General features: G+C 53.0%; 1 long non-coding RNA gene across 3 annotated transcripts; it reads left to right on the forward strand.

The window, feature by feature from the left end:
• The first annotated feature begins 1,154 nt into the window (after positions 1-1,154).
• Positions 1,155-9,482, forward strand: LOC144247791 (uncharacterized). Of its 3 annotated transcripts, none has more exons than XR_014950618.1 (4): positions 1,155-6,787; positions 6,956-7,056; positions 7,238-7,287; positions 8,453-9,482. It is a non-coding gene; the product is annotated as an uncharacterized LOC144247791 (long non-coding RNA). The 3 variants fall into 3 exon arrangements; XR_014950617.1 differs by having other exon boundaries at positions 1,155-4,494; positions 5,452-7,056; XR_013341316.2 differs by having other exon boundaries at positions 1,155-7,056.
• The last annotated feature ends 9,520 nt before the right edge of the window (positions 9,483-19,002 follow it).

Genomic DNA, 19,002 nt, shown 5'->3' on the forward strand with positions numbered 1-19,002 from the left:
GACTCCCAAAATTCCCTTCGGGACCCCAAAACACCCCTGGGATCCCCAAAATTCCCATCGGGGTCCCCAAAATTCCTCTTGGGACCCCCCAAAAACTCCCAGAGACCCCAAAATTCACTTCAGGACCATAAAACCTCCCCAGGACCCCCAAAATTCTACCCGGGACACACAAAATTCCTCCCAAAAAAGCCCTTAGACCCCCAAAATTCTCCCCAGGACTCCAAAACGCCCCCTGTGACTCCCAAAATTCCCTTCAGGACCCCGAAGTTTTTCCTGGGACCCCAAAAACTCCAGAGACCAAAAAATTCCCTTTGGGACCCTCAAAACCCCGTCTGGGACCCCCAAAATTCCCTTCGGGACTCCAAAAACCCCCCTGGGACCCCCAAAATTCCCATCAGGGTCCCCAAAATTCCTCCTGGGACCCCCCCAAAAACTCCCTGAGACCCAAAAATTCCCTTCAGGACCCCAAACCCTCCCCAGGACCCACAAAATTCTACTCGGGACCCCCAAAATTCCTCCCGAAAACCCCCTGAGACCCCCAAAATTCTCCCCAGGACTCCAAAACTCCCCCTGGGACGCCCAAAATTCCCTTCAGGACCCCAAAACCCCCCCTGGGACTCCCAAATTTCCCATCAGGGTCCCCGAAATTCCTCCAGGTACCCCCAAAAACCCCCTGAGACCTCTAAAATTCCCTTCTGGACCCCAACCCACCCCCTTGGAACTCCCAAAATTCCCATTGGGACCCCAAAACCCCCCCTGGTCCCCCAAAATTCCCTTCCGGACTCCAAAAACCCCCCCGGGAGCCCCAAATTCCCATCAGGGTCCCCAAAATTCTTTCTGGGACCCCCCAAAAACTTCCTGAGACCCCAAAATTCACTTCAGGACCCCAAACCTCCCCCCCAGGATCCCCAAAATTCTACTCGGGACCCTCAAAATTCCTCCCAAAAACCCCCTAAGACCCTCAAAATTTTCCCCAGGACTTCAAAACTCCCCCTATGACTCCCAAAATTCCCTTCGGGACCTCAAAACTTCCCCCAGGACCCACAAAATTCTACTCGGGACCCCAAAATTCCTCCCAAAACTCCCCTGAGACCCTCAAAATTCTCCCCAGGACTCCAAAAACCCCCTGGGACACCTAAAATTCCCTTCAGGACCCCAAAACCCCCCCTGGGACCCCCAGATTTCTTTTCAGGACCCCTGTGGGAACTCATAATGTCTCTCAGACATTTTTAGTGGTTCCAGGCCTTGGTCAGAAGCATTTGGGACCCTGGCAGGCAGCTGGAAACAGCTGTGATTGTGAGTTTGAGCCATGGAATGAGTTACCAATTTTGGAGGTGGAACAAGCAATCACAAAAGGTTAGATAGTATAGTAAAAGTAATTACAAAGTAGAGGGGAAATTTTTTTAGTATTGTACAAGGGGGTTTTAGCACATGTCCAGGGGGGTTTTCACTTTGTACATGGGGGTCAGGAGTTCTAAGATGGAGGAAAGTGGGCTGATCCTGTTCTTCCTCCTTCTTTTTCCTTACCTCCATGTTCTTGGTGATGTTGGCACTCACAGATTGGTTTAGAGTAGAAAAACACTTGGCAACGTAGGTAGTAGGTACTGGGGAATAATTGTAAACATGTTATACGTAATATATCTTATAAAAGATAGCAGCAGCCCTGGGTGGGGGGAGAGACGAAGAAGACAGCAGATAGAGAGGATGTCAGGGTGTGTGTGTGCCTCTACCCAGGCCGCTGATCAAACAGCCGCAGTGCAAGAACATAATCTGTTAGATAACTAGCGATAAACTGCCTTGAGACTGAACAGCTAAAGCCTGCGGAGTTTTTCTTTGGAAGCACGGGTTGGAGGAGGAATTTCACCACATGAGACCCCAGAGAAAGGCTGGGGTTCTCACAAACCCCAAATTCCTCCTGGGACCCCCCACAAACTCCCAGAAGTCCCCAAAATTCCCGTCAGAACCCCAAACCCTCCCCAGGACACACAAAATTCCACTCGGGACCCCCAAAATTCCTCCCAAAAAACCCCCAAGACCCCTAAAATTCTCCCCAGGACACCACAAGCCCCCCTGGGACACCCCAAATTCCCATCAGGGTCCCTGAAATTCCTCCTGGGAGACCCAAAACCCCACTGAGACCCCCAAAATTCTCTTCGGGACCCCAAACCCCCCCCCGGGAGCCCCAAAATTCCCATCAGGGTCCCCGAAATTCTTTCTGGGACCCCCCAAAAACTTCGTGAGACCTCAAAATTCCCTTCAGGACCCCAAACCCACCCCCAGGACCCTCAAAATTCTGGTCGGGACCCACAAAATTCCTCCCAAAACCCCCCTGAGACCATCAAAATTCCCTTTGGGACCCCAAAACCCCTCCCGGAACGCCCAAACTTCCATTTGGGACCCCAAAAACCCCCCTGGGACCTCCAAAATTCCCATCAGGGTCCTCGAAATTCCTCCTGAAACCCCCCAAAACTCCTTGAGACCCCAAAATTCCCTTCAGGACCCCTAAATTCCTCCTGGGACCCCCCAAAACCCCCTGAGACCCCCAAAATCCACTTGAGGACCCCAAACCCCCCCCAGGACCCACAAAATTCTACTTGGGACCCCCAAAATTCCTCCCCAAGACCCCCTGAGACCCCCAAAATTCTCTCCAGGACATCACAAGGCCCCCTGGGACACCCAAAAACCTCTCCAGGACCCCAAAATCCCCCCTGGGACTTCCAAAATTCCCTTTGGGACCCCAAAACCCCCCCTGGGACCCCCAAATTTCCCTTCAGGACCTCAAAATTCCTACTGGAACCCCCAAAAAACTCCCAGAAACCCCCAAAATTCCCTTCAGAACCCCAAACCCTCCCCAGGACCCACAAAATTCCACTCGGGACCCCCAAAATTCCACCCAAAAACCCCCTGAGACCCTCAAAATTCTCCCCAGGACTCCAAAACTCCCCCTGGGTTGGCCAAAATTCCCTTTGGGACTCCAAAACCCCTGCTGGGACCCCCAAAATTCCTATCAGGGTCCCTGAAATTCCTCCTGGGACCCCCCAAAACCCCCTGGGACCCCCAAAATTCTACTTCAGGACCCAAACCCTCCCCAGGACCCACAAAATTCTCTTTGGGACCCCAAAATTCCTCCCAAAAACCTCTTGAGATACCCAAAATTCTCCCCAGGACTCCAAAACCCCCCCTGGGACGCCCAAAATTCCCTTCAGGACCCCCAAAACCCCACTGGGACCCCCAAAATTCCCTTCGGGACCCCAAAACACCCCTTGAACCCCCAAAATTCTATTTGTCACCCCAAAACACCTTCTGGGACCTCCAAATTTCTCTTTAGGACCCCTGAAATTCCTCCTGGGACCCCAAAAACTCCCTGAGACCCCCCCAAAAACCTCTCCAGGACCTCAAAACACCCCCTGGGATCCCCAAAATTCCCATCAGGGTCCCCAAAATTCCTCCTGGGACCCCCCAAAAACTCTCTGAGACCCCCTAAATTCCCTTCATGACTCCCCAAACCCCCCCTTGGGACTCCCAAAATTCCTCCTGGGATGCTGCAAAGACCTTCCAGAGCCCCCCAGGACCCCCCCAATTTTGGGTCCCCCCCCAATTCGGGGTTCCCCCCGATTTTTGGGTCCCCAGGCTGGTGGCTCATGAAGACGACCCCGACTCGGACCCCGAACGCCCCCTGGATTCAGCCCTCCATGTGTCCTTGGTATCAGAGGCTGGAATTGCAGAGTTGCCACTTTACCCCCAGATGTAATTTTTGATGTGGTTGTGCCACTTGAACAGTATTTGAAATCTGTTTGTGCTCTTGCAGCAGCATTTCCGAACCACAATGGAAATTTAGCCCTTCTGCCTGGGGCTGCTCACAGAATCGTGGAATCCCAGAAGGGTTTGGATGGGAAGGCACCTTTATTTAAAGCTCGTCCCGTTCCACCCCTGCCATGGGCAGGGACACCTTCCACCATGCCAGGGTGCTCCAAGCCCTGTCCAGCCTGGCCTTGGACACTTCCAGGGATCCGGGGGCAGCCACAGCTTCTGTGGGCAACCTGTGCTGGACAGCAGCTTTGAAAGGCAGAGTGAAGTACAGCTGTGATTTTTGTGCTGCCCCTAACATTGTATTGCCTGGCAAATGTGCCTTTGGGGTTTTTTGGGGTTTTTTGTTTTTTGGTGGTTTTTTTTTTTTAGGTTTTTTTTGGGTGGTTTTTTTTTTTCTTTCTTTTTTTTTGTGACTAAAAAGCTACCTTGTGTTCCTGGAATGTTGCATTCTACCTCTGTTGTTTTCCCAGTAAGTCTGGATCCTCTGCTTACATTTTTTCCTTCGCTTATTAGATGTCGTGGATGTGCTGGCTGTTCTGATGGAGGGCAGTGATGGCTTAGATGAAGGAATTGGGTTCTCTTTAAATGAAGACATGATTATCCAAACATTTCCCTTCAGTGCTGTTGTCCCTGCTGCATGAGCAGCCAGGAATATGCTGTTGTTTCAGTCTGAAAATGGAACAGGTACAGGGTTTTTTTTTATGTTTTATGTGTCATTTCTAGCAGTGGAGTGAAAGCAGCATCACTTCTACCCTCTTGTAATAATTTTTTACCATTTATCATTTTTTACCTTGAGGCATTTTATTATCTTCCCTGCAAGCAGCAGGAGGTGCAGATTCACGGTGCTTTGTGCTCAGGAGGGGCATTGAAGCTCTGTAGGTGCTTCTGCCCTTTTTCCCTGACCCTGAAGAGAAGGGACACTGTCCCTGCATGGACAGTCTTGGTGTGGAAGTAGCTGGCCTCAGTAACAGCGTTTTAAGGGCAGAGCGTGGCGATCAGGAGAGGAAGGTGGTTCCCGTGCCTGTGGGCAGCTCTTCCTGAGAGCAGGGAGAGGGGACTGCCTTGTTAAGTAGGAAGTGGGTGCGTTTCCCAAGGAAAACTTCAGAAATTAAGCTCCAGGGGCAAACACTGTGAGGTTCTACCACCTCCTTGAGGACATCCTTAAAACCACCGGGGCATCAGCAGGGCTTGGAGCAGGACTGGCCAACCCCAGAGCACCTCACGAAGCCCTCTGTGTGTATGTGGCAGTCGAGTAGCACCTGGGGGGTGCTGAAAGTCCCAGTTCTGAGAGAAAATTCTGTTTAACTCGTACACGTTGGCTGGGTGTGTCCCCCCAGTACAGCTCGGTTCTTCTCTGAGGCGGTGCCTGGCAGGGTCTCTCCCTGTTAAGGGCCGGGCGTGTTTTTGGCACAACACGGTGAAGGTGGATTATTTGCTTAAGCAAGAGCTGATGATGTCTGGAGGGTTTTTCAGGTACCTCAGCGGCCAGGAGCACCTGTCTAGGTCACTAGGAACACTTTTTGATCTCGATCAGTTCTTTTCTGCGTGAGGCTCTGTCGGCTGCTGGCAAGGCCCAAAGTAAGGAAGGTTGCCCCAGTGTCCGTGCTCATGTCAATAGTTTAATTTATTTGGCTTTTCTAGGAGCAGACGTCGTGGAGGACCTTGGTGCTGTTTTCACTGGCCTCCTGCACTCTCCGAGAGAACCCCTTGCTCCCTGCGTGACGTTCCAGCTCTGTGACAAAGCTGATAAGTATCCTCAGCTCTACCAGTTTAACCAATACTATAGGCTCTGGATGCCCAAGCAGTCCCAGGAACCTGTGGTATGGAATCCCTGAAGTCACTGAATTCTTGAGCCAGTATTCCTATAAAATCCTCACAGTTGACAGAGGTAACATTTCCATCAGAAACAGTGTTTTTATTGAGGAGGTAATTCTGCATCTCTTGTTGATCGTGCTGGGGACACACGTTTGCTCCAGGGCTTTTCTCTGATGGCACAAGAGGTCTCTGTGGTGTTTGGGAGGCGATGCCAGGGCTCAGGGCTCATACAGAGACTCCTCACCGGGCACAGCAGAGCCTGGTGTGTGCTGTGGCCTCTGTTTACAGCACCCGGAGTTCCCCCGGGTGGGTGGAGGATCACAGGCCCCTGGGCTGGGTTTTGTGAGTTTTTCTCAGCTCAGCAGTGTGAACACTCCAGATGCCCCTGGGGACACTGCTGGACAGCATCCATCCACTCCCTCCATCCACTCATTTGTACCCAGGAATGTAGGAAACTCTGACTGGGGACGGGCAGTAGTTTTGAAAATCATGCCCTAGCCTTTTTCTCTAGGAACAAACCAAGAGAGTGCCCTGAAAGCACCGGAGGGGCTGCAGGGGCTGAAGGGAACAGAAAGGGCTCCCGGCACCTTTTGCCTCCGTTCTCTGCCATTCCCCAAAAGGCATCGCAGTCCTGGAAGAGGTGTTTGTCATGCAGGCTGCCAAAATGAAGACCTGTAAAATCCTAGCTCTGCCTTTTGTTTAACGTGTTCTTACTTCCTATTTATGTCATCACAGAAAGCAAGGAAAGAATAAATGTGTCTGGTTCCCACTATTGCTCTGTGCAGGCATTTTTAAAGGCTGCTGTAGTTCTATCCTCTTTTTCCACTCCAAGCTTGACTTTTCCCCTCCTTTTTCAAGGTCTGCTGCTTTGGGTGTCCCAGGCAGGGCTGGGTTCCTCGGCAGGGGTCTTAGGAGTTGGTGCAGATTCTGCTTTTTCCGAAGGTGTATCAAAGTGTGCCGGCAAAAGGACTGTTTTCTCCAGGGGAAAGCTTTCTCTCAATGACCATCAATGCATGTATGTGTTTTAATCATGTAACCAGGTGGATTAAGAAAAGCCAACACCTGTAGCAGATTTCTGTTGGATCTGTGTCTGTGAGAAGTGGGCTGTGTGCTGGAGAGGGAGAGACCAAGAGACGCTGTTGGAGAGTGGCAACAGCAGCAGGTGCGAGCTGTTAAGTTGATGAGGAGGAGGGGCGTGTCCTGCCGGGGGGAGGTTATTTAAGGGTGAGGCTTTGCCTCAGCCGGGTTTTGCACAGAGCTGCTGGAGAAGAGGAGTTTGTGGGGGGCTCGCGGGGCTGTCTCCTGGAAGGACGGTGGGCGCTTTGGACAGGGTCCGGGGGATCACCTGGATACACACTTGGATACGTGGAGCATTGCTCAAAGGAGGAGCCCAGGGACAAACCTTTGTGCCGAGAAGCAGCAGCCAAGCAGGTGAGCCGGTGCTGTGCCTTTATAGCGGGGACTTTTCTCCTTTCCCTTTGAAATTTCGTCATCCTGGGGTTGAATTGGAGGGGGCAGTCCTGTGGTCCCACCTTTTAAGGGGTTTGGATTGAGGTAAAATTCTCCCTTTTGCCATCATTTGAGGAAAGCTGCTTCTTTTCTTCTCTTCTAGGGGACACGATTGAAGGGAAGCCTACATTTCTTTTCCCTTGTTAGGGTGAGGTGAGCGCCGGAGCGTGGCATCAGTGTCGGGGCTTCAGAGGAAGGGAGCTGCAGCCGTGGCAGCGCTGGCAGGGCGGGGATCGGGCTGTGCCGCTGCATTCGGGGCGCTTCTTCTGCCCCCGGCCCGGCAGCGAAGGGTCCGGCGCGGAGCCCTGCCGGCAGTGCCGGGGCTGGCCGGGGCGGAAGGGGAGCTGGGCGCGGCTGGGCTGCCGCGGGCCCGCCGGAGCCGCGCCGGTGCGAGCCGTGCGGAGCCGAGCGGAGCTTTGGCCGGGCCGGCGGGCGGGGGAGGCGGCGCGGGCGCCGCGCCGGTGCCGCCGCTCCGTCCGCTCCGGGCGCGGGGCTCGGGCGCCGCCGGGGCCCCCCGGGCCCGGTGCCGGCCCCGCCGGGCCGGGGGCAGCGGGCGGGGGTCTCCTGGCCTGGCGCCGCCTCTTCCTGCCGGAGGAGCCGCTTTCCTGCCGGAGCCGCGCTGCGCCCGGGGCCGGGAGCGCGGCTTCGCATCTTCCAGCCTCCCTCGCTGCGGTGTTTCTTTAGGGTCTCATCAATGTGTTTTAAGGATTTTGGGGCTATTTTTAGAGCTCTTCTAGGAATATTTAGAGATATTTTTTAAACGTTCTTTGGGGGTTTTTAGGGGTGTTTTAGGGGCTTTTTAAAGTAGAGTATTTTTATTGTATTTTAAGGGCATTCTGAGGCTATTTTCATGTTTTTGTCGGGGTTTAAAGACATTTTGAAGATGAGGGTTTTTTTAGGGCATTTTTGTGGGTTTTTTAGGGTCTTTTCATGGCATAGAGGCTGAGGGACAGCTTGAGGGTGACAGAGGCTGGGAGCTGAGGGAGGAACAGGGGAGGGGACAGTGGGTGACACAGAGAGATGCTGAGGGGGGCAGGGGCAGCTGGAGGGTGACACAGAGAAGCTGGGGGCTGAGGAGCAGAGGAGAGGGGGCTTGAGGGGCAAAGGGGGGTTCGAGGGTGACAGCCAGAGCCTGAGGGCTGGGGGGCTGAGGGAGGGGTCAGGGGTGAAGGGAGAGGGTCTGAGGGCTGGACAGTCCAGTGGGGATCAGGGCTACAGCGTACAGCTTAGGAGGCAAGTTAGGGTACAGGTGCAGCACCCCTCACCCAGCCCTAACCTCACCCTAAGCAGCCTTTTCCCTTTTCACCCCTAACAACAGCAGCACAGCACAGCAAGCCTGACAGCGAGACCACACCGGAAGCCTCCCAGTGGGACAGGGCAGCGACCCTCGCACCAGGACAATGCCAGAACCCTCAGAGGACAACAGGACCCGCTGCGAAAAGGTAGGGATGACATCTGTGGGCTAGAGGGCAACAGGAAGGGGTTTGGAGGCAGAGCAGGCTTCCTTGAGTGTTTTTTTTTGCAGGGCTATTAGGGGATTTTTGAAGGCTTTCTCTGGCATCTTTTAGAGAATTGTTATACCTTCCTAATGGCTATTTTAGAATTCCTTGGTGTATTTTTAGGGTCAGGATGAGGGCGAGACAGGATGCCCACTGAAAATGTGGAGCATTACTGGAATGCTTTGGGAAGGTGCCAGTGGAGGGCCAGTGGGTAAGGTGCCATGATGCTGGTCTGAAGGTTGTGAATTCTGAGCAAAGCAAAGTGGTTGTGGTTAGGGTTATATGGTGGCAGATTTCCCAAGGAGAAATCAAGCACAGAAAAAATCAAGCCGAAGCTTTGTACTGTCAGATTAAAACAGGTATTCGGCATGAAAAAAAATCCCTGAGTACTTGGGGGTGGGAGATGCAAGATGAGGGAAATCCAGTGAGGATTTGACATTGAGGAAGCAAAAGGAAACGTGGGACCTGAAAACCAAGGGGATCGCAGGGCCCTGCCAATGAATGAGGGATATCTACATAGTGAAAGCAAATTCAGAAGCCCAGATTCCTGATGTCAGTTTGTAGGGCTCCCTTGGGTGTATCAGGGCAGCACAAGTTTGAGTTGGGGACAACTTCGGTCTGGGCTCCCTCCTTCGATATAAGGATTTTTTGCAGTCAGGACCAGGGGCCACTGGGCACATCCTTTGGCCATTTTCTCTGGAAAAGAAAACTCAGCAGTCCAGGTTCCTGATGTCAGTTTGTAGGGCTCCCTTGGGTCTATCAGGGCAGCACAAGTTTAAGATGGGGAGAATTTCGGTCTGGGCTCCATCCTTCGATATAAGGATTCTTTGCAGTCAGGGCCCAGCCCAAGGCCAGGGGACCCTGGGCACACCCTTTGGCCATTTTCCCTGGGAAAGAAAACTCAGCAGTCCAGGTTCCTGATGTCAGTTTGTAGGGCTCCCTTGGGTCTATCAGGGCAGCACAAGTTTGAGGTGGGGACACCTTCGGTCTGCGCTCCGTCCTTCGATATAAGGATTTATTGCAGTCAGGGCCAGGGGCCCCTGGGCACATCCTTTGGCCATTTTCCCTGGGAAAGAAAACTCAGCAGTCCAGGTTCCTGATGTCAGTTTGTAGGGCTCCCTTGGGTCTATCAGGGCAGCACAAGTTTGAGGTGGGGACAACTTCGGTGTGGGGTCCATCCTTCGATATAAGGATTTTTTGCAGTCAGGGCCAGGGGCCCCTGGGCACATCCTTTTCCCATTTTCCCTGGGAAAGAAAACTCAGCAGTCCAGGTTCCTGATGTCAGTTTGTAGGGCTCCCTTGGGTCTATCAGGGCAGCACAAGTTTAAGATGGGGAGAATTTCGGTCTGGGCTCCATCCTTCGATATAAGGATTCTTTGCAGTCAGGGCCCAGCCCAAGGCCAGGGGACCCTGGGCACACCCTTTGGCCATTTTCCCTGGGAAAGAAAACTCAGCAGTCCAGGTTCCTGATGTCAGTTTGTAGGGCTCCCTTGGGTCTATCAGGGCAGCACAAGTTTGAGGTGGGGACACCTTCGGTCTGCGCTCCGTCCTTCGATATAAGGATTTTTTGCAGTCAGGGCCAGGGGCCCCTGGGCACATCCTTTGGCCATTTTCCCTGGGAAAGAAAACTCAGCAGTCCAGGTTCCTGATGTCAGTTTGTAGGGCTCCCTTGGGTCTATCAGGGCAGCACAAGTTTGAGGTGGGGACAACTTCGGTGTGGGGTCCATCCTTCGATATAAGGATTTTTTGCAGTCAGGGCCAGGGGCCCCTGGGCACATCCTTTTCCCATTTTCCCTGGGAAAGAAAACTCAGCAGTCCAGGTTCCTGATGTCAGTTTGTAGGGCTCCCTTGGGTCTATCAGGGCAGCACAAGTTTAAGATGGGGAGAATTTCGGTCTGGGCTCCATCCTTCGATATAAGGATTCTTTGCAGTCAGGGCCCAGCCCAAGGCCAGGGGCCCCTGGGCACACCCTTTGGCCATTTTCCCTGGGAAAGAAAACTCAGCAGTCCAGGTTCCTGATGTCAGTTTTTAGGGCTCCCTTGGGTCTATCAGGGCAGCACAAGTTTGAGGTGGGGACACCTTCGGTCTGCGCTCCGTCCTTCGATATAAGGATTTATTGCAGTCAGGGCCAGGGGCCCCTGGGCACATCCTTTGGCCATTTTCCCTGGGAAAGAAAACTCAGCAGTCCAGGTTCCTGATGTCAGTTTGTAGGGCTCCCTTGGGTCTATCAGGGCAGCACAAGTTTGAGGTGGGGACAACTTCGGTGTGGGGTCCATCCTTCGATATAAGGATTTTTTGCAGTCAGGGCCAGGGGCCCCTGGGCACATCCTTTTCCCATTTTCCCTGGGAAAGAAAACTCAGCAGTCCAGGTTCCTGATGTCAGTTTGTAGGGCTCCCTTGGGTCTATCAGGGCAGCAGAAGTTTGAGGTGGGGACAACTTTGGTCTGGGCTCCATCCTTCGATATAAGGATTCTTTGCAGTCCGGTCCCATCCCAGCGCCAGGGACCCCTGGGCACATCCTTTGGCCATTTTCCCTGGGAAAGAAAACTCAGCAGTCCAGGTTCCTGATGTCAGTTTGTAGGGCTCCCTTGGGTCTATCAGGGCAGCACAAGTTTGAGGTGGGGACAACTTCGGTGTGGGGTCCATCCTTCGATATAAGGATTTTTTGCAGTCAGGGCCAGGGGCCCCTGGGCACATCCTTTTTCCATTTTCCCTGGGAAAGAAAACTCAGCAGTCCAGGTTCCTGATGTCAGTTTGTAGGGCTCCCTTGGGTCTATCAGGGCAGCACAAGTTTGAGGTGGGGACATCTTCGGTGTGGGGTCCATCCTTCGATATAAGGATTTTTTGCAGTCAGGGGCCCCTGGGCACATCCTTTTTCCATTTTCCCTGGGAAAGAAAACTCAGCAGTCCAGGTTCCTGATGTCAGTTTGTAGGGCTCCCTTGGGTCTATCAGGGCAGCACAAGTTTGAGGTGGGGACAACTTCGGTCTGGGGTCCATCCTTCGATATAAGGATTCTTTGCAGTGAGGCGCCTGGGCACATCCTTTTTCCATTTTCCCTGGGAAAGAAAACTCAGCAGTCCAGGTTCCTGATGTCAGTTTGTAGGGCTCCCTTGGGTCTATCAGGGCAGCACAAGTTTGAGGTGGGGACAACTTCGGTGTGAGGTCCATCCTTCGATATAAGGATTTTTTGCAGCCAGGGCCAGGGGCCCCTGGGCACATCCTTTTCCCATTTTCCCTGGGAAAGAAAACTCAGCAGTCCAGGTTCCTGATGTCAGTTTGTAGGGCTCCCTTGGGTCTATCAGGGCAGCACAAGTTTGAGGTGGGGACAATTTCGGTGTTGGGTCCATCCTTCGATATAAGGATTTATTGCAGTCAGGGCCAGGGGCCCCTGGGCACATCCTTTTTCCATTTTCCCTGGGAAAGAAAACTCAGCAGTCCAGGTTCCTGATGTCAGTTTGTAGGGCTCCCTTGGGTCTATCAGGGCAGCACAAGTTTGAGGTGGGGACAACTTCGGTGTGGGGTCCATCCTTCGATATAAGGATTTTTTGCAGTCAGGGCCAGGGGCCCCTGGGCACATCCTTTTTCCATTTTCCCTGGGAAAGAAAACTCAGCAGTCCAGGTTCCTGATGTCAGTTTGTAGGGCTCCCTTGGGTCTATCAGGGCAGCACAAGTTTGAGGTGGGGACATCTTCGGTGTGGGGTCCATCCTTCGATATAAGGATTTTTTGCAGTCAGGGGCCCCTGGGCACATCCTTTTTCCATTTTCCCTGGGAAAGAAAACTCAGCAGTCCAGGTTCCTGATGTCAGTTTGTAGGGCTCCCTTGGGTCTATCAGGGCAGCACAAGTTTGAGGTGGGGACAACTTCGGTCTGGGGTCCATCCTTCGATATAAGGATTCTTTGCAGTGAGGCCCCTGGGCACATCCTTTTTCCATTTTCCCTGGGAAAGAAAACTCAGCAGTCCAGGTTCCTGATGTCAGTTTGTAGGGCTCCCTTGGGTCTATCAGGGCAGCACAAGTTTGAGGTGGGGACAACTTCGGTGTGGGGTCCATCCTTCGATATAAGGATTCTTTGCAGTGAGGCCCCAGCCCAGGGTCAGGGGCCCCTGGGCACATCCTTTTTTCATTTTCCCTGGGAAAGAAAACTCAGCAGTCTAGGTTCCTGATGTCAGTTTGTAGGGCTCCCTTGGGTCCTTCAGGGCAGCACAAGTTTGAGGTGGGGACAACTTCGGTGTGGGGTCCATCCTTCGATATAAGGATTTTTTGCAGTCAGGGCCAGGGGCCCCTGGGCACATCCTTTTTACATTTTCCCTGGGAAAGAAAACTCAGCAGTCCAGGTTCCTGATGTCAGTTTGTAGGGCTCCCTTGGGTCTATCAGGGCAGCACAAGTTTGAGGTGGGGACAACTTCGGTGTGGGGTCCATCCTTCGATATAAGGATTCTTTGCAGTGAGGCCCCAGCTCAGCGCCAGGGGCCCCTGGGCACATCCTTTTTCCATTTTCCCTGGGAAAGAAAACTCAGCAGTCCAGGTTCCTGATGTCAGTTTGTAGGGCTCCCTTGGGTCTATCAGGGCAGCACAAGTTTGAGGTGGGGACATCTTCGGTGTGGGCTCCATCCTTCGATATAAGGATTTTTTGCAGTCAGGGGCCCCTGGGCACAACCTTTTTCCATTTTCCCTGGGAAAGAAAACTCAGCAGTCCAGGTTCCTGATGTCAGTTTGTAGGGCTCCCTTGGGTCTATCAGGGCAGCACAAGTTTGAGGTGGGGACAACTTCGGTGTGGGGTCCATCCTTCGATATAAGGATTCTTTGCAGTGAGGCCCCAGCCCAGGACCAGGGGCCCCTGGGCACATCCTTTTTCCATTTTCCCTGGGAAAGAAAACTCAGCAGTCCAGGTTCCTGATGTCAGTTTGTAGGGCTCCCTTGGGTCTATCAGGGCAGCACAAGTTTGAGGTGGGGACAACTTCGGTGTGGGGTCCATCCTTCGATATAAGGATTTTTTGCAGTCAGGGCCAGGGGCCCCTGGGCACATCCTTTGGCCATTTTCCCTGGGAAAGAAAACTCAGCAGTCCAGGTTCCTGATGTCAGTTTGTAGGGCTCCCTTGGGTCTATCAGGGCAGCACAAGTTTGAGGTGGGGACAACTTCGGTGTGGGGTCCATCCTTCGATATAAGGATTCTTTGCAGTGAGGCCCCTGGGCACATCCTTTTTCCATTTTCCCTGGGAAAGAAAACTCAGCAGTCCAGGTTCCTGATGTCAGTTTGTAGGGCTCCCTTGGGTCTATCAGGGCAGCACAAGTTTGAGGTGGGGACAACTTCGGTCTGGGGTCCATCCTTCAATATAAGGATTCTTTGCAGTGAGGCCCCAGCCCAGAGCCAGGGGCCCCTGGGCACATCCTTTTTCCATTTTCCCTGGGAAAGAAAACTCAGCAGTCCAGGTTCCTGATGTCAGTTTGTAGGGTTCCCTTGGGTCTATCAGGGCAGCACAAGTTTGAGGTGGGGACAACTTCGGTGTGGGGTCCATCCTTCGATATAAGGATTCTTTGCAGTGTGGCCCCAGCCCATGTCCAGGGGCCCCTGGGCACATCCTTTTTCCATTTTCCCTGGGAAAGAAAACTCAGCAGTCCAGGTTCCTGATGTCAGTTTGTAGGGCTCCCTTGGGTCTATCAGGGCAGCACAAGTTTGAGGTGGGGACAATTTCGCTGTTGGGTCCATCCTTCGATATAAGGATTTATTGCAGTCAGGGCCAGGGGCCCTTGGGCACATCCTTTTTCCATTTTCCCTGGGAAAGAAAACTCAGCAGTCCAGGTTCCTCATGTCAGTTTGTAGGGCTCCCTTGGGTCTATCAGGGCAGCACAAGTTTGAGGTGGGGACAACTTTGGTGTGGGGTCCATCCTTCGATATAAGGATTTTTTGCAGTCAGGGCCAGGGGCCCCTGGGCACATCCTTTTTCCATTTTCCCTGGGAAAGAAAACTCAGCAGTCCAGGTTCCTGATGTCAGTTTGTAGGGCTCCCTTGGGTCTATCAGGGCAGCACAAGTTTGAGGTGGGGACAACTTCGGTGTGGGGTCCATCCTTCGATATAAGGATTCTTTGCAGTGAGGCCCCAGCCCAGTGCCAGGCGCCCCTGGGCACATCCTTTTTCCATTTTCCCTGGGAAAGAAAAGTCAGCAGTCCAGGTTCCTGATGTCAGTCTGTAGGGCTCCCTTGGGTCTATCAGGGCAGCACAAGTTTGAGGTGGGGACAACTTCGGTGTGGGGTCCATCCTTCGATATAAGGATTTTTTGCAGTCAGGGCCAGGGGCCCCTGGGCACATCCTTTTTCCATTTTCCCTGGGAAAGAAAACTCAGCAGTCCAGGTTCCTGATGTCAGTTTGTAGGGCTCCCTTGGGTCTATCAGGGCAGCACAAGTTTGAGGTGGGGACATCTTCGGTGTGGGGTCCATCCTTCGATATAAGGATTTTTTGCAGTCAGGGGCCCCTGGGCACATCCTTTTTCCATTTTCCCTGGGAAAGAAAACTCAGCAGTCCAGGTTCCTGATGTCAGTTTGTAGGGCTCCCTTGGGTCTATCAGGGCAGCACAAGTTTGAGGTGGGGACAACTTCGGTCTGGGGTCCATCCTTCGATATAAGGATTCTTTGCAGTGAGGCCCCTGGGCACATCCTTTTTCCATTTTCCCTGGGAAAGAAAACTCAGCAGTCCAGGTTCCTGATGTCAGTTTGTAGGGCTCCCTTGGGTCTATCAGGGCAGCACAAGTTTGAGGTGGGGACAACTTCGGTGTGGGGTCCATCCTTCGATATAAGGATTTTTTGCAGTCAGGGCCAGGGGCCCCTGGGCACATCCTTTTTCCATTTTCCCTGGGAAAGAAAACTCAGCAGTCCAGGTTCCTGATGTCAGTTTGTAGGGCTCCCTTGGGTCTATCAGGGCAGCACAAGTTTGAGGTGGGGACAATTTCGGTGTTGAGTCCATCCTTCGATATAAGGATTTATTGCAGTCAGGGCCAGGGGCCCCTGGGCACATCCTTTTTCCATTTTCCCTGGGAAAGAAAACTCAGCAGTCCAGGTTCCTGATGTCAGTTTGTAGGGCTCCCTTGGGTCTATCAGGGCAGCACAAGTTTGAGGTGGGGACAACTTCGGTGTGGGGTCCATCCTTCGATATAAGGATTTTTTGCAGTCAGGGCCAGGGGCCCCTGGGCACATCCTTTTTCCATTTTCCCTGGGAAAGAAAACTCAGCAGTCCAGGTTCCTGATGTCAATTTGTAGGGTTCCCTTGGGTCTATCAGGGCAGCACAAGTTTGAGGTGGGGACAACTTCGGTGTTGGGTCCATCCTTCGATATATGGATTTTTTGCAGTCAGGGCCCGGGGCCCAGGGCCAGGGGCCCCTGGGCACATCTTTTTTCCATTTTCCCTGGGAAAGAAAACTCAGCAGTCCAGGTTCCTGATGTCAGTTTTTAGGGCTCCCTTGGGTCTATCAGGGCAGCACAAGTTTGAGGTGGGGACAACTTCGGTGTGGGGTCCATCCTTCGATATAAGGATTTTTTGCAGTCAGGGCCAGGGGCCCCTGGGCACATCCTTCGGTCACTTTCCCTGGGAAAGAAAACTCAGCAGTCCAGGTTCCTGATGTCAGTTTGTAGGGCTCCCTTGGGTCTATCAGGGCAGCACAAGTTTGCGGAGGGGACAACTTCGGTGTGGGCTCCATCCTTCGATATAAGGATTTTTTGCAGTCAGGGCTAGGGGCCCCTGGGCACATCCTTTTTCCATTTTCCCTGGGAAAGAAAACTCAGCAGTCCAGGTTCCTGATGTCAGTTTGTAGGGCTCCCTTGGGTCTATCAGGGCAGCACAAGTCTGACGTGGGGACAACTTCGGTCTGGGGTCCATCCTTCGATGTAAGGTTTTTTTGCAGTGAGGCCCCAGCCCAGGGCCAGGGAACCCTGGGCACATCCTTTTTCCATTTTCCCTGGGAAAGAAAACTCAGCAGTCCAGTTTCCTGATGTCAGTTTGTAGGGTTCCCTTGGGTCTATCAGGGCAGCACTATTTTGAGGTGGGGACAACTTCGGTGTGGGGTCCATCCTTCGATATAAGGATTCTTTGCAGTCAGGGCCAGGGGCCCTGGGCACATCCTTTTTCAATTTTCCCTGGGAAAGAAAACTCAGCAGTCCAGGTTCCTGATGTCAGTTTGTAGGGCTCCCTTGGGTCTATCAGGGCAGCACAAGTTTGAGGTGGGGACAACTTCGGTGTGGGGTCCATCCTTCGATATAAGGATTCTTTGCAGTGAGGTCCCTGCCCAGTGCCAGGGGCCCCTGGGCACATCCTTTGGCCATTTTCCCTGGGAAAGAAAACTCAGCAGTCCAGGTTCCTGATGTCAGTTTGTAGGGCTCCCTTGGGTCTATCAGGGCAGCACAAGTTTGAGGTGGGGACAACTTCGGTGTGGGGTCCATCCTTCGATATAAGGATTTTTTGCAGTCAGGGCCAGGGGCCCCCGGGCACATCCTTTTTCCATTTTCCCTGGGAAAGAAAACTCAGCAGTCCAGGTTCCTGATGTCAGTTTGTAGGGCTCCCTTGGGTCTATCAGGGCAGCACAAGTTTGAGGTGGGCACAACTTTTGTGTGGGCTCCATCCTTCGATATAATGATTTTTTGCAGTCCAGGCCAGGGGCCCCTGGGCACATCCTTTTTCCATTTTCCCTGGGAAAGAAAACTCAGCAGTCCAGGTTCCTGATGTCAGTTTGTAGGGCTCCCTTGGGTCTATCAGGGCAGCACAAGTTTGAGGTGGGGACAACTTCGGTCTCGGGTCCATCCTTCGATATAAGGATTTTTTGCAGTCAGGGCCAGGGGCCCCTGGGCACATGCTTTTTCCATTTTCCCTGGGAAAGAAAACTCAGCAGTCCAGGTTCCTGATGTCAGTTTGTAGGGCTCCCTTGGGTCTATCAGGGCAGCACAAGTTTGAGGTGGGGACAACTTCGGTGTGGGCTCCATCCTTCGATATAATGATTTTTTGCAGTCCAGGCCAGGGGCCCCTGGGCACATCCTTTTTCCATTTTCCCTGGGAAAGAAAACTCAGCAGTCCAGGTTCCTGATGTCAGTTTGTAGGGCTCCCTTGGGTCTATCAGGGCAGCACAAGTTTGAGGTGGGGACAACTTCGGTGTGGGGTCCATCCTTCGATATAAGGATTTTTTGCAGTCAGGGCCAGGGGCCCCTGGGCACATCCTTTTTCCATTTTCCCTGGGAAAGAAAACTCAGCAGTCCAGGTTCCTGATGTCAGTTTGTAGGGCTCCCTTGGGTCTATCAGGGCAGCACAAGTTTGAGGTGGGGACAACTTCGGTGTGGGGTCCATCCTTCGATATAAGGATTTTTTGCAGTGAGGCCCCTGCCCAGGGCCAGGGGCCCCTGGGCACATCCTTTTTCCATTTTCCCTGGGAAAGAAAACTCAGCAGTCCAGGTTGCTGATGTCAGTTTGTAGGGCTCCCTTGGGTCTATCAGGGCAGCACAAGTTTGAGGTGGGCACAACTTTCGTGTGGGCTCCATCCTTCGATATAAGGATTTTTTGCAGTCCAGGCCAGGGGCCCCTGGGCACATCCTTTTTCCATTTTCCCTGGGAAAGAAAACTCAGCAGTCCAGGTTCCTGATGTCAGTTTGTAGGGCTCCCTTGGGTCTATCAGGGCAGGACAAGTTTGAGGTGGGGACAACTTCGGTCTGCGGTCCATCCTTCGATATAAGGATTTTTTGCAGTCAGGGCCAGGGGCCCCTGGGCACATCCTTTTTCCATTTTCCCTTGGAAAGAAAACTCAGCAGTCCAGGTTCCTGATGTCAGTTTGTCGGGCTCCCTTGGGTCTATCAGGGCAGCACAAGTTTGAGGTGGGGACATCTTCGGTGTGGGGTCCATCCTTCGATATAAGGATTTTTCTGCAGTCAGGGCCAGGGGCCCCTGGGCACATCCTTTTTCCATTTTCCCTGGAAAAGAAAACTCAGCAGTCCAGGTTCCTGATGTCAGTTTGTAGGGCTCCCTTGGGTCTATCAGGGCAGCACAAGTTTGAGGTGGGGACAACTTCGGTGTGGGGTCCATCCTTCGATATAAGGATTCTTTGCTGTCAGGGCCAGGGCCCCCCGGGCACATCCTTTTGCCATTTTCCCTGGGAAAGAAAACTCAGCAGTCCAGGTTCCTGATGTCAGTTTGTAGGGCTCCCTTGGGTCTATCAGGGCAGCACAAGTTTGAGGTGGGGACAACTTCGGTGTGGGGTCCATCCTTCGATATAAGGATTCTTTGTAGTCAGGGCCAGGGGCCCCTGGGCACATCCTTTGGCCATTTTCCCTGGGAAAGAAAACTCAGCAGTCCAGGTTCCTGATGTCAGTTTGTAGGGCTCCCTTGGGTGTATCACGGCAG

The sequence above is a fragment of the Lonchura striata genome, chromosome 32 (assembly GCF_050655825.1).
Source record: "Lonchura striata isolate lonStrDom1 chromosome 32, ASM5065582v1, whole genome shotgun sequence".
Lineage (NCBI taxonomy): Eukaryota > Metazoa > Chordata > Aves > Passeriformes > Estrildidae > Lonchura > Lonchura striata.